We start from the raw sequence: 14770 nt of genomic DNA, 5'->3' as shown, positions 1-14770 counted from the left end.
CTCTGCGGGCTGCGGCTCTGTGGTGGGGCAGTGAGGCACTGGCCATTCTCAAGATGTCGGCAGTACGGGCTTTAGAGAAATGTCGGCCAGTGTTGGTGCGTGCGTAGATGAGAGCTTGACACTGGAGCTCCATCTGCGCACGTGCCAACTCTGGGCTTCATAATTTGAAGTTATTACCGCCGACATCTTCATAATGGCCCGTGCCTCGCCACACAGAGTCGTTCAGAGCAGTGCCGCACACCGCACAGAGCTGTTCGGAGCAGCGCGACCCACCGCACAAAGCCGTTCAGTGCCGCCCACCGCACAGAGCCGTTCAGAGCAGTGCCGCCCGCTGCACAGAGAAGTGCCACCCGCCGCAGAGAGCAGTGCCCACTGCACAGCGCACAGCATTGCCCCTGCCTCCTGTAACCCCTTTCCACCATCCCCCGGTAAGCTACATTCGAATTTCAAAATGCACCCCTCATATTTTCCTAATAATACGGTATGTTTGGGTCCACATGCCATTGACTTTCATTATAATAAAATGTAAACATTAAAGGAATATTCAGGTGCAGCTTACCTCCCGAGCAGCGTATGAACATCTTTTGACATAGAGTATACATTTTAGTATAATGTCAAGTATTGTGCACCTCACTTACTTTTTCAGACACTCAATACCTGACAATCACACAAAACCTGTATCTGAAGACATGATGCTATCAGTGTGGCTCAACTCCTGTTATGCAAGTTAGTAGCACAGGGGTGGGCAATTAATTTTCTCGAGTGGCCACATAAAAGATTATGACTCTTATGAAGGGCTGAATCAATAGGCTTAAATTTATTTTGCTCAATATTAACATTAGCATATAATTATTATGTAGAGGACAGTTAATTTTATCGCTTAACATTGAGCAGAAATAATTCTGTTGACTATGTGCTACTGGTTATGTTAGAGCTTATTGTAGCATGTATTCTTATCAGTAGCAGCTAATTAATACCATAAACATTTATAAGCAAAAGGATAACAATGATCTCACCATCCACTACAGCTTTGACCGTGAGACCATCTTCATTTTATACACAACTAGAAATAGGCCCGATGCTATCGCATTGGAAATGTAGTGAAATTAACATCTGTCTATGGTTTTTGTGTTGACAGAAGCAGTGGACGTGTCACACTGTTTGGGCTTTGCAATATATCTGTTGTATGTCATCCCTCTGCATTTGTGTATTGTATGTGTTGCGTCATTTGACCTCTTTCACCCCTGTGCACTGTCTCTTCTTTGTTGTGTGCTGTATATTGGTATCTGGTGTTGTGTTTCTTCAGCTGTATTCACTATGTGGTGTCTCTCCTGTGTGCTGTGTGTATGTTTACTGTGAGACTGTGACCGGGATTATCTATGACGGCCGGTACGTCTCGCCCCGGTTGTGCTCACTCCATGCATAGAAAGCAACTCCACTCCAGGGTTTATGCTGTTTCCCTGCAGGCTGAAAGGAGGGTTAAAAGGAAACAGGAAGATGGGCGTGGGGCCTTAGTGTGAGGGAGTGAACACAACTCCCTGAGTGTCTGCCCGGGGAGCACATGTATATTGTTGTTGGACTTTTGGTTTGTGTAATAAACCGTGTGCTGTGACCATTGGTGCCTGGATCCCGTGTCTTCTGCCGTGCAGCCGACCACGCTACCTCACATTACACTATATGTACTACTTGTAAGCTGTTGTGACTATAATTGGAGGTGGTACAATGTTTTGTGCAGTTTGATGTGTGTGTGATTGTGCGTTCCCAAAGTGGACCAAAAAACACAAAAGTAGTGAGAGGATACAATTTATTAACATGTCAAAAATAATAACAGTAACAGACAATAAGTGGAAATGTTATTATATTCTATTTCTATGTATTAGGTATATTGATGGAAATATATTATTCATGTATGTACGGGTAATCTATGTATATCTTTATCTATAATGTCTCCTCAGTCTATATGTGTCTATATATCTATCATATATGTTTATCATATTAAGAAATTATATATCTATGTATTTAGCTGTGTGACAACAGGCGGGGAGGCCCCTGGAGTGACCTTAGTTAGGCTGACTCGGTTAATTCTATAACATGGACATGCTGGGAGGTGTAGTTCTCTCCTGTAGTTATATAACATGGGCATAGTGGGAGTTGTACTTCCCTCCTGTAATTCTATAACATGGATATGCTGGGAGTTGTAGTTCCCTCCTGTAATTCTATAACACGGACATGCTGGTAGGTGTAGTTTTCTCCCGTAGTTATATAAGATGGACATGCTGGGAGGTGTACTTCCCTTCTGTAATTCTATAACATGGATATGCTGGGAGTTGTAGTTCCCTCCTGTAATTCTATAACACGGACATGCTGGTAGGTGTAGTTTTCTCCCGTAGTTATATAAGATGGACATGCTGGGAGGTGTACTTCCCTTCTGTAATTCTATAGCACGAACATGCTGGGAGTTGTAGTTCCCTCATGTAATTCTATAACATGGACATTCTGAGAGGTGTAGTTCCCTCCTGTAGTTATATAGCATGGGCATGCTGGGAGGGGTAGTTCTCTCCTGTAGTTATATAACATAGACATGCTGGGAGGTCTAGTTCTTTCCTGTAGTTATATAACATGGACATTCTGGGAGGTGTAGTTCCCTCCTGTACTTCTATAGCACGAACATGCTGGGAGTTGTAGTTCCCTCCTGTAGTTATATAACATGGACATGCTGGGAGGTGTAGTTCCCTTCTGTATTTATATAACATGGACATGCTGGGAGATGTAGTTCCCTCCTGTAATTCTATAACATAGACATGCTGGGAGGTATAGTTCCTGTTGTCTGTGTATATATGTGTGTATATGGCTGTGTGTTGTGTATACGTGTCGCCTGTGTATATGTGTGTGTATGGCTGTATGCTGTGTGTACGTGCCGCTTGTGTATATGTGTGTGTATATAGCTGTACGCTGTGTGTATGTGTCGCCTGTGTATGTGTGTGTATATGACTGTTTGCTGTGTGTACGTGTTGCTTGTGTATTCTCTGTATTCTGTGTATTGTGTGTATTCTTTCTCCACCCCCCCTCCCCCCAGAGAAAACACGGGTCTTTTAAATAAAAAAATTCTATATTTACCTGTATCCAGCGCTGTTTTCTTCGGCTCTGCTTCCTCCCGCTCATGACCACCACTCATTATACTCATTGAATATTCACTGCCCATAGGAGCTGGAAGCAGGAGCATCGCTGCAGACTTCAGTGCTGGGGGCCGCATCGCTGGGGACAGGTGTGCTTGTGTGTGTGTGTGTGTCTGGAAGCCAGAGCATCGCCGGGGACAACATCGCTGGACAGATGAGTATCCAGCAGTCTGTGTGTGTGTGTGTGTGTTTTCACTGTATACATGCATGTACGCTATGTATATATATGTGCTTGGTGTAGAATCGGACTGGTTACCGGAGGAATCTCCAGTAATACCAGGCCTGGCTGCGGTTACCTGCGCTGAACTCCGGAGCTCTCTACCTGAGCCCCAGAGTGCAGCCAGGACTGAACTCAGGGTTTTCAGGACTGGACCGCGAGCGCCGATTGATTCCCCAGCGATTGCGGTTCATGTCACAGCTGCGAACAGGCCGGGCTGATCTCTGCAGCTAAGGTGACATGTGGCATATGTTTCTGCTATGTGTGTATATGTTCTCATTGGTGTGTGTGTGTGTCTGTGTGTAGTGAGGACCTGGAAGCCGAAGCATTGTGGGCACAGCATCGAGGACTCACCGGAAGCTGTAGAGATGTACATGTCACTGCGCCTGCACAACAGACAGTGGCACGGTGCATGCCGGACTAGGTGCACAGACACAACTGCCAAATATGTATGTAGATCATCTTGGTTATCTCATACATGAATTTCACTTGCAGCTATTTAGCATATGATTAGTTATGCAGATTCTTGTCATGTCACTGTATTGTTAAGGCCCCGTTACACGCAACGACGTATCTAACGATATATCGCCAGGGTCACGGATTCCGTGACGCACACCCGGCATCGTTAGCGATGTTGTTGCGTGTAAAACAAACAAGCGACCGTTAATGATGGAAATTACTCACCTAATCATCCATCGTTTGGCTTTCAACACTGCTTGAATCTTTCTGGGCATGCTCTCAATTAGACTCAAGCATGTCTCAACCAAAATCTGAGCCCATGTGTTTTCTACACATTCCCAATGTTGGTGCATACTGGTTGACTTACTTGGGTATGTATACAGCTTCTTCTTCAACTCTTCCCACAACTTTTCAGTTTGGCTGACGTCTGGGGACAGTGGGGGCCAATCCAGAACCTCTACTTCATTGTCATTGAACCATTTCTTTGCCAATCTCGACTTATGTTTTGAGTTGTTGTCCTGCAGCAACAATATGTCATCCTTTTTATACTCACAGTCTACAAAGTAACTTGTTTTGTAGGATATTCACATATAGCTCAGTATTGAAACCACCATCAATCCTGGTCAAGTACTTAACGCCTTTGACTTTGAAACAATCCCATATCATTAGGATTCCTCCACCGAACTTTACAGTTATTTTAATTTCTTGAACCGTTAGCCTCTTTTTCGTTTGTTTCTTCCAGACCCATTTGCACCCATCAGAGCCTAGTCTCTTGCCTTTCATCTCATTGCTCCAAATAACCCAATTCCAACAACACTTCTCATGATGATATTGAAGTTTAGACTTCTTCACCTTTTTTATGCCACCATTCCAAACTTGTGTAACATGCGTTGCACGGTGTGATCCCACTATTACGAAGCATATGAGCCACCTCCACTGTCGTGTTTGTCACACCAGAACTGATAGACCTTTTGATGAGCTGACTTGATGACTCCGATATTTTGCCTGGACATCCACCTCTTGGGTTTTGAATGCATGAACGGACTTTATTTATGTATTATTACAACTGTCATGGCACTCACATGCAGTCTGGCAATTTTCTTAGCCAAAAGACCGATATTGATGAGCTGGATGATGCTGTGTCTCTTATCTTGGGAATTCTTGTTTGTGGCTGTTCTTTGATTTTAACCAGTGATCTTTCACTTGGGAATCAACCTAATAATACACTGATCTATTAGGGAATGTGATAACAGATTGTAATTTGTCATATACAGGAAGAAAAAGATTTTTGAAACCCCAGGAGCAAAACAGTAATAATGCAGTAATATGACAATAATCTGCATAACTAATCATACGCTAAATAATTGCAAGTCAAATTTATGTATGAGATAGCCAAGATGGTTGTCTATAAAACGGATATCTTCTCACAGTTGAAGTTGTAGTGGATGCTGAGAAATCGAGTCATAAAGTCAAAAGTTCAAAACATTGTTACTTTTTTGCTCATCGGTGTAGTTTCCTGCTTGTTACACAAAATATAAAATGACGTTAATTGTACTGCTCCTGTTCAGCTTTGATTCCTTGATAAACAGTATGATACTTCCACAACCCGCCTAGAAGTATGATGTCCCCACTGCCCCCAAAAAGTGTGATGTCTTTACTACCCCAACACAATATGATCCCCCATTGCCCCCAACACATTATGATAGCACCCACTGTCCCCACCCATTATGTTCTCCCAAAAATACCCAAACTGTATGATGTCACTAAAACCCTCCCATACACATAGCATGATGCCTTCACAGCCCCCTACACTTTATGATGACCCCCATAGCCTCACACAGTTGGACTCCCCACAGGCTCCCAAACCTTATGAAATCCCCACAACCCCCCAATCAAACAGTATGCTGCCCCCACATTACGATTTCCCCACAGCCAGCCAAACAATATGATCGTCCACAACCTCCACTCACAGTATGATGTCCTTACAACCCTTTTCACACACATACAGTATGATGCCCACACAGCCCTAAAACATTACTATGGCCCCTACAGCTCATCACACACACACTATAATGTCCCCACAGCTCCCCTCACAGTATGGGGTCCCTACATGTTTCCTCCATGTTTTACCCCAGTTGCAGGTCTTTGTTCTGCACAGACTGAGGCTCGGCATAGGCATGATCTGGTGCTGATTCACAGTCACACAGGCTGAATGGTGGAAGAAGGAGCATCCGTATTCCACTATTTTGTTCATCTGTATCTGTACCCTCTGGAGGCAGATACACGTGAAATTGAAATGTTGGCCCGGGAGAGGGCAACCGTGTGGCACTTAGCCACAGTTTCCAGTCCTTTTTCTATTTCAGTTTGTGGGATGGACAGGAACATCTAAAGAGCTGGATATAGTCCAGGTCTACTTTAACTTATACATTTTTGGTAATTACTAGTTTTGAACAGTGTTGTCACTTATAATGTTCTATGCAGTCAAAATAGTGATTTAAATTGTCTTTGATTTTGCTTTATAGAAGAACATATTTTCTGTTGTGTCTTTCCGTTCAATGTCCATGTGTATTGCCATTTGTACTTGGAGGTTCACATGAGTTGAAACAAAATGCAGGAAGAATAATTTAGTAGTAGAGAAATTCCAGAGATGCATCTGGGGGAGGCAGGACACTTACATACCTTCAGCTTCTCATTTCCCTTTAGCTATAAGTGTGCAGAGCTTTTGTAACAGCCTTTCAGATCCTTTTATAGTTTTCTGACCAGTCTCGTGTAAAATCTTGCTTTTTAAAGGATTTTAACTTTCGCCAGGCAAACGATCCTTGTCTGAAAATTCTGTGCATAGACCTGGAATAAACTGCAATAGTTTTGCTTATGCTTAAAACATCATTCACTGTTTATGTGGAGAAAATTATTACCAAATAAAGAAAGGCCGATGTTTACTTTTTTTGTGAGCTACTGTGTAGCTAAGCATGCACCGGACACCTCACATCTACTATGACATAAGTAAGTTACTGTGTGATGTGCGTCTTCTGCTGTAGCAGATCTCCACCACTTACACAGCTATGATGTTCTCAACAGGGATTCAAAGAGAAATTGTTTCGCCGGTGACTCTCACAGGTGGTAAGCGCCGCTCTACTCACTGCAGGCACCACTGTCCACTCCCCAGCCTCAGATTGTCTCTTTGAGTGGTCTCCTGTAGCCCTTCCATACTGCTGCATCCTCCTGCTGCTGGTGAGTTTCACCCGGCTATAGGGAGGCGCACACAGTTTCTACTGGTGTTTAACCCCACTGTGTAGGGTAGAGTTTTAGTTTCCTGACCTAACCCCAGTCAGTCGGGGGTTTATAAGACAGCTCCTCCATCCACGCCTCGCCTGATCTAGGTTCTAGTTCTGTTACAGTCTGGATTCCTTTAAGGTGCTTTCTGTATTAGCTCTTCCATTTTCTGACCCAGCTTGCCTACTCGCTTATCCCGTCCTCTCTACTCCTGACCCCAGCTACATATATTGAACCTGTACGGCGCTGACCCTGGATTGTCTTTCTGTGCCTTTTCCCTTCATCCGTCCGCATCACCCTCCGGTCAGCTCCAGTCCTGGTGAATGTCCTGCAGAGGTACCTTGGGACTATGGGCAGCCCAATCTATCCTCCCCACCGGAGCACTAGTGAACACCCGGTAGTTACTTAGTCATGCCCCTCCATGGTAAGCCCAGTAGGCAGAGTAGGTCCACACCCACCAGAGTTACAGAAACAAAGTTTTCAATTACTTAATGAAATCTTTAATAATAACACATCAGCTCCACAGGCTTTATTTCACTTTGAGGTGGTGATTTGATGGTAACATTCTTTATACCTCTAAATGCAATACCATGCTATAACTAATGTTGGGCGAGCTGTACAATTCTCGGTATTTGAAATGATGAGTGAACATTACGATGCACGAGTGCTCTTTACTCGAGTCGATCTAATCAGACGATCGGACGGGCTCGACTTGGGTAATGAGTGTAAGGGAAGTCAATGATTGGGCGATTCGGCTGTGTGCTCACATGCGGCCAGCCATATACAGAGCATTTTGGGGGAAGGAGGGCAGACTTTATTTATTTTTTGACACACTACATCCAAAAATGTTTAACCTCCAGTTAGAGCCATTCAGAGACTGCGACTGGCTCTCACTGGGGTGCCTGCCCACATCATGCAGTGAAGCAAGCCTGGGCTCTGTGTTCACTGTTTCATAACGACACATCTGAGCACCTGCAATACTCGGCTGAGCACTGCAAGTACCCGAGTACCCCGATGCTTGATTGAGTACCAAGCATTGCTGAGCACACTCGCCATCATTATCTATAACTCATTGGCTGCTAATTACATATCTGCTATATTCAAAAACTAGTTTATGGCTCTAAAGGATATTTATTGACCTATATATGTACTGTATATGCATTCAAGATATATAGTATGTATACCTTGTGCTAACTACCAAGTAGTATTCAGTCCCTCATAGGAGTTTCTCTGTTTTTAAATGTCAAATTTTAATGTCAATTTGAATAAAAACGTATCTTTTAATGTTTCAATGTATTAATATCTTATTACCCTTGGGTTAAACACAACACGCAGGATTCTACTGTGTAGTAATATTGTTTGTGTTATGCATGAAATAATTTCAATTTTGGACTTAGTTGAGTAATATTATGGCTCTAAAGGTTCTAGAAAACAGATATTTTTTCCCCTCAAAGCATCGCTACTCTAATGTGTTTGGCAGGACCTGTTTTAGGCCCCCTTCACACGTCCCTGATAAAAATGCACATTTTTCACAGTCCGTGGTGTGATTGTGTATGTGTGTGCATGTTCCATGTGTGTGTTCAGCGTGTGCTGTCAGTGTGCTGTCCGCTCCATCGCCTGGCAGAATCCTAATATGGGGGGACCCTACGCCAAATATTTTAATGATTTATTTATTTTTACTGTATGATGTAGACTCGCAGACTGTGATTGGTTGCAGGCAGACATTGTCACACAAGCTGGGGTTGCGTCTGACTGCAACCAGTCACAGATGCCGGTGCACTGAGAAAGCAGTGCATATGTAATTAGGCTATTTCACGGCCCCAGAAGTGAATGAGCATCTGTGGGAACAGTGTACAGCCACGTTGCAGCTTCGGGATGTACCGCGCACTTGCCCTTATCCTCCTATCCCTTCTGCCACCATTTTTAATTCCAGGATTCTGGTCCCCATAGACTTTTATGGGGACCGGAATCCAACCTGGAACTGGATTTCAAAATCCAAATAACAGGGATAATGGTATTTGGCTTTGTTAATCTAATGATAAAGTCAAGTGTGCAGTGCATTTTTGTTTAAACGCTCAAAAAACATTCATGGGGTTTGGGTTTTTTTCACAAATTTTCCTCCTTTCATTCAGGATTCTGGGGAAAGTCACAAACAAAGCACATATTTACAGAAAAGGGTGCTTTACACGCTTGCACATCGCTAATGATATATCGTCTTGGTCACGTCGTTAGTGACGCACATCCGGCGCCGTTAGCGACATTGCAGCTTGTGACACCAAGGAGCGATGATCAACGATCGCAAAAGCACCAAAAATCGTTGATCGTTGACACGTCGCTCTTTTTCATAATATCGTTGTGTTGCAGGTACGAGGTTGTTCGTCGTTCCTGCAGCACCACCCATCGCTACGTGTGACACCGCAGGAACGACGAACATCACCTACCTGCGTCCACCGGCAATGAGGAAGGAAGGAGGTGGGCGGGATGTTTTGTCCGCTCCTCTCCGCCCCTCCGCTTCTATTGGACTGCTGCCGCGTGACGCCGCTTGAACCGCCCCCCTTAGAAAAGACGCGGATCGGCGGCCAGAGCGACGTCGCAGGGCAGGTAAGTGCGTTTGACTGGTGTAAGCGATGTTGTGCGCGACGGGCAGCGATTTGCCCGTGATGCACAACTGACGGGGGCGGGTACACTCGCTAGCGATATCGATAGCGAAACCGCAGCGTGTAAAGTACCCTTAAGAGAAATTGACATATTGCAAACTTAAAAAATGCACTGCCAGTCAATTATCACTGCGTAAAAAAACATAATGGCCATAAGATTGGGATTTGTATAAATCCCATTCACCGTGCTAGAATTGTAAGGTGTTTCGTTTTTTTGCACAGCAAAAATATACAGTTGAAACCGCAGCAAATGCTCTTCATGGGAACACAGCTTTACCCTTTTTTTTTCTTTTTTTTCTTTTTTTTTTTTTTTTACACATTATCACTTTTATTTTCATCTACAGTTAAATAGAGATGCTGTTAAACTGTAGATGAGTAATTTTTTGCTGCTCCAATGCCTTTATCCATGTTTACGCAAATACAGTAATTCTTCAGAGTGGAGATTATTATTGCTGCTGGCACAGAATACAGAGGAGTGTAAAGAAATTCCACCTTTAGATAAATGCATCTGTAAATAAATGCAGTAAAAGTAAACTTCTTATAATTCCCAGCGTCTTCCACATTATTCCTTACTCAGCAGTTACGAAGCAAACACAGGAGGATTTACTTCCAGATGTCAAGCGAAAAGTAACAATTGATTGGGAGTTAAGCGTTTGACCTTTCAAAAGCTTTTATCTGCTTCTCTAAGTTGGCACCATGATATTCATTTAACAACAATCATTCTGCAGTAGTTTTCATTTTCCCGTACTTCGTCTAGAATAACAACGATTTTTTCCTTTTTATGATTAATATTTGTATATGGGCAATTTTTTCACAAATGATTCATCTCCACATGCACTCATGGCTGCCAGATTCTCAATTGGCTTCTAGACAAATGCTGATAATTATTGATAATGTTAACATTCAAGACTTCTAAGTGTAGAAATTTAAACAATATCTTTTGTAGAATATTACTGATATTGTGCCGATCCATCAAAGCTTTTACACCAGAATTCTGGAATGAAAAGCTTAGAAAAGTCACATAATTTGGGTGCAGGCTGTGCTAAAATATTGCAACTTTTGATGCAACAAACTGGGCGTAACTCGGCGGGTCGGGGCGTGTGTCAACTCACAAATGCCAGCGCTTGCTGTGCCGCAAACCGCAGGGTCTGGAGTAGGTTTTATGTCGAGGCGCAGAGAGTGTATGCCACTTGTCCGATGCTTGGGAATCATGAAGAACCCTGCATCGATTCATGAATCGGAAGCATCAGACCCAAGCACATTTCATCAATGTCACCAATGCCTGTCTTGAGGAATCATGTCTCTTGTCTCAAGTTTTTAAATGGTTCAAATTGCAAATTACTTCTTAAAACAGGCAACTTTGCAATTTAATTTATCTCTTATTAAAAATCTTGCTTAAAGGGAACCTGTCAGGTGCAATATGCACCCAGAACCACGAGCAGTTCTGGATGCATAGTGCTAATCTCTGCCTAACTGTCCCTGTATACACTAGCATAGATAAAGGGATCTTCACTTGGCTTGGCAGCCCACATAGCCTGCTAGCACGCCCCGAGCATAACTGGCAGTGTGGAAACTGTTGCTAACGGGACTAGTTCAGGTTTGGGTCAGGCACAGACTGGATGGCTGATACAGACAGGACAGATTAAGGTTCAGGTTTAGCTTCAGACAGGACCATGGACTCAAGAACAGAGGCAGGTACTGGGACATAGGAATTAAGGAATAGATTCAGGAACACAGGCAGATACCAGGACACAAGAATGGATACAGGAACTCAGGCTGGTACCAGACATGGGAATAGAATCAGGAACTCATGCTAGTACTGGGATACAGGAACAAAATCAAGAGCTCAGGCTGGTACTGTGATACAGGAACAAAATCAGAAACTCAGGCTGGGACATGGTACTGGGACTCAGGAATGGATAGAGGAACTCAGGCTGGCACCAGGATACAGAAACGGATATTGGAACACAGGCTGGTACGGGACACAGGGACTCAGACTGGTACCAGGACACAGGAATGAAATCAGGAACTCAAGCTAATACCAGGACACAGAAATGGAATCAAAAACTCTGGTTGGTTCTGGGGTGACTGCGGACTGCTATATTTACTCTGGGGAGGGCCTAATAACCATGGACCTCCTCTGCCTGACGATACCAGACACAAGCTGTCAGCTTTACCTTGGCTGGTGATCCAATTTGGTGGGGACCCCACTTTTTTTATTTTAAATGATTTAATTTTAAATACATAATTTAACATAGTTTGGGGTGACCTCTGTTTGGATTACCAGCCAAGTTAGAGCTGTCAGCTGTGGTTTGCAGGCTGCATCTGAAGGCTTTACCTTACCTGGCTACCAAAAATAAGGGGGACCCCACGATGTTTTTTTTTTAATTTAATATAAATATTGAATTTGGTGTGAAAAAGGCTAAACACCCTATTGTGTCACATGAAAGGCACTAAAGGGTGCAAGCTTAAACTATACATGGGGTGGGACATTATATATGGGTTGCACATCTGTCTATCCATCCATTAATCTATCTAGCTTTTGACAGTATGTAAAACTCCATGTTAAAAACACGTCACACGGATGTCACCTGGATGTCACACTTACATCACACAAATGACACTGACATCACATGGATGACACACGGACAACACATGGAGACTAGATGAGGGGGGAAAACGCACTCGCATGTCACTCGTATCTCACTACAAGACAATTCAGGAGCATTAAAGGAGCCATATTTTACATACAGATGTGACTGGATCCTTAGCCATCCTTCTGCAGCAATGTAATAAAGATTTTCAAGTTCTTCAAGTACACTCACCAACTCCAAATGTATAATTAGAATGTGTTATTTCTTCATGGTAATTAGGGAAAAATGTTGAGAATTACCTTTGTTGCATTTTTAATCTCATTTCAGCATCCTTTTACTCCTCTCCTCTTCTATTACCGCTCTCTTCTGCCTTCTCCAAGCAATGTAATGGTTGAGTCATTCTCATTTCTGAATTCTCAGATACACATAATACAAGAGCTTTAAGTGTTTTGTGTGCAGCATGAAGAGTCACTTGTACCCTGTGTAGAAATACGCTACAAGCCGCAGAAAGCAAAATGAACCCTCCAGGCTTGCATTTTTGCTTGTGATATTTATAGTTTGACTCTTTGTTTTCTGGTGATCACTTTCAGTCCCTTTAGTTTGATTAAATCTTAAGAAGTGTGGATACTTTTTTTTCAACTTAAATTCAGCTTTTTGGGGCTAAAATTAGTTTGGTTATATTAATCATTTTGCACCATTTGCCTCCTACAGCTTATGTATCTATTACTGGCTGCAAGTGGTAGGAGGATAGGTGTGGCAGTCCGTGCTGTTGATGTAAACCAGACGACATTGAAATGGATGAACATGCGGTCTATTCTCTCAACATGTTTCGAAGTTGGACCCACTTCTTCATTAATAGTAAATTCCTGGTTGCAGAAAGAGCTATTGAAGAACCCATCAGTGAGCTTCTTATATAGTTACATAGGTTGAAAAAAGACCTAGGTCCATGTAGTTCAACCTTCCTCCACCAATTCTACATTGTGTCACTAAATCCTCAATAACCAACAATGTTGTGTGTACTGAGGAAATCATCCAGTCTTTTTTAAAGCTCATATAGTACCTGCCATTACTACCTCTTGTAATAGGGCATTCCACAGTCTGACTGCTCTAAGGCCCTGTGCCCACGGGGTGCTTGCTTCTGCGGATTTTGCCGCGGAAAACCTGCACATTTATCTGGATTTTCCAGATAAATCTGCAGGTTTCAGCATGTACAGACACTCCCCATGTTATCATATGGGACATGGGGAGTGCTGTGTCAACATTGCGGAATGTGCAGTTGCGGAATATACTGCGGATATCCCGCAGCCGCACATAACTGCATGTCAATTATTCCTGCGGCGTTACCTGTGGAAATCCCCTGCCTTGGTCCCATACTTACCTGCCTTGATAGCAGACACCCGGTCATTTTCCCTCGGTGCACAGGAGCAGGAAGGAGGAGGTGGGCGGGGCCTGCACGAGCTCCGGTCATGTGACAGCTGGAGCTAGTTCAGGCCCGCCCACCTTCTCCTGCACAGTGTAAACACGTCCAGAGACGGAGAGAAGTGCTGCGTGATGGAGGTATGAACGCCCCGATCACTCAGCACTTGTTCTGCATTGAGGATGCAGTGCTGAAGCCATGGTACTGTATCCTCCATGCAGAACGCCCGCACCATATCTGCAGGACATTCCACAAATAAACCGCAGCATGGAAACAGACAAAGTTGTGCTGCAGTTTTCTGGGAGCTCCTGCGGATATAACCGCAGGACACTGTCCCCGTGGGCACATAGCCTAACTGTAAAGAAGCCTTTCCTATATAGATGCTTTTCTTCCATCCGCAATGAGTGACTCCTGGTCTGATGTGAGAAAGCTTGTAACTTCTTTTCCTGATCTCTTCTGTGCTGATTTACATCCCAAGACCACATCATAGTTGATTTTTTTTATATTTTTTTGCATAAATCGCCTAGAAGTAGTTCAGAAAAATAAAGGTAAAGCGGGCTTTACACGCTACGAGATCGCTACAGCGATCTCGTTGTGGTCACAGATTTTGTGATGCACATCCGGCCGCTGTAGCGATCTCGTTGTGTGTGACTCCTAGGAGCGATTTTGGATCGTTACAAAAACGTCCAAAATCGCTCCTCGTTGACATGGGGGTCACTTCTCAAATATCGCTGCTGCAGCGTGTACGATGTAGTTCGTCGCTCCTGCAGCAGCACACATCGCTCCGCTCACCTTACCTGCCGCCGCCCGCAATGCGGAAGGAAGAAGGTGGACGGGATGTTACGTCCCGCTCATCTCCACCCCTCCGCTTTGATTGGGCGGCCGCTTAGTGACGACGCTGTGACGCCGCACGGACCGCCCCCTTAGAAAGGAGGCGGTTCGCCGGTCACAGCGATGTCGAAGAGCAGGTAAGTACG

The 14770-nt window shown here is 43.9% G+C and overlaps 1 protein-coding gene and 1 long non-coding RNA gene across 2 annotated transcripts in view; one reads left to right on the top strand and one right to left on the bottom strand.

Moving 5' to 3' along the window:
* Positions 1-12760, bottom strand: part of LOC142296787 (uncharacterized) — a 93623-nt gene extending 80863 nt beyond the window's left edge. Inside the window, exon 1 of the long non-coding RNA XR_012751696.1 lies at positions 12676-12760. This is a non-coding gene — a long non-coding RNA (uncharacterized LOC142296787). The remainder of the gene's footprint in view (positions 1-12675) is intronic.
* Positions 1-14770, top strand: part of SLC9A9 (solute carrier family 9 member A9) — a 1094760-nt gene that overhangs the window by 478739 nt on the left and 601251 nt on the right. The window lies entirely within an intron of this gene.

This window comes from Anomaloglossus baeobatrachus, chromosome 3, assembly GCF_048569485.1.
Source record: "Anomaloglossus baeobatrachus isolate aAnoBae1 chromosome 3, aAnoBae1.hap1, whole genome shotgun sequence".
Classification (NCBI taxonomy): Eukaryota; Metazoa; Chordata; class Amphibia; order Anura; family Aromobatidae; genus Anomaloglossus; species Anomaloglossus baeobatrachus.
This window is presented reverse-complemented; position numbering and strand designations above follow the sequence as displayed.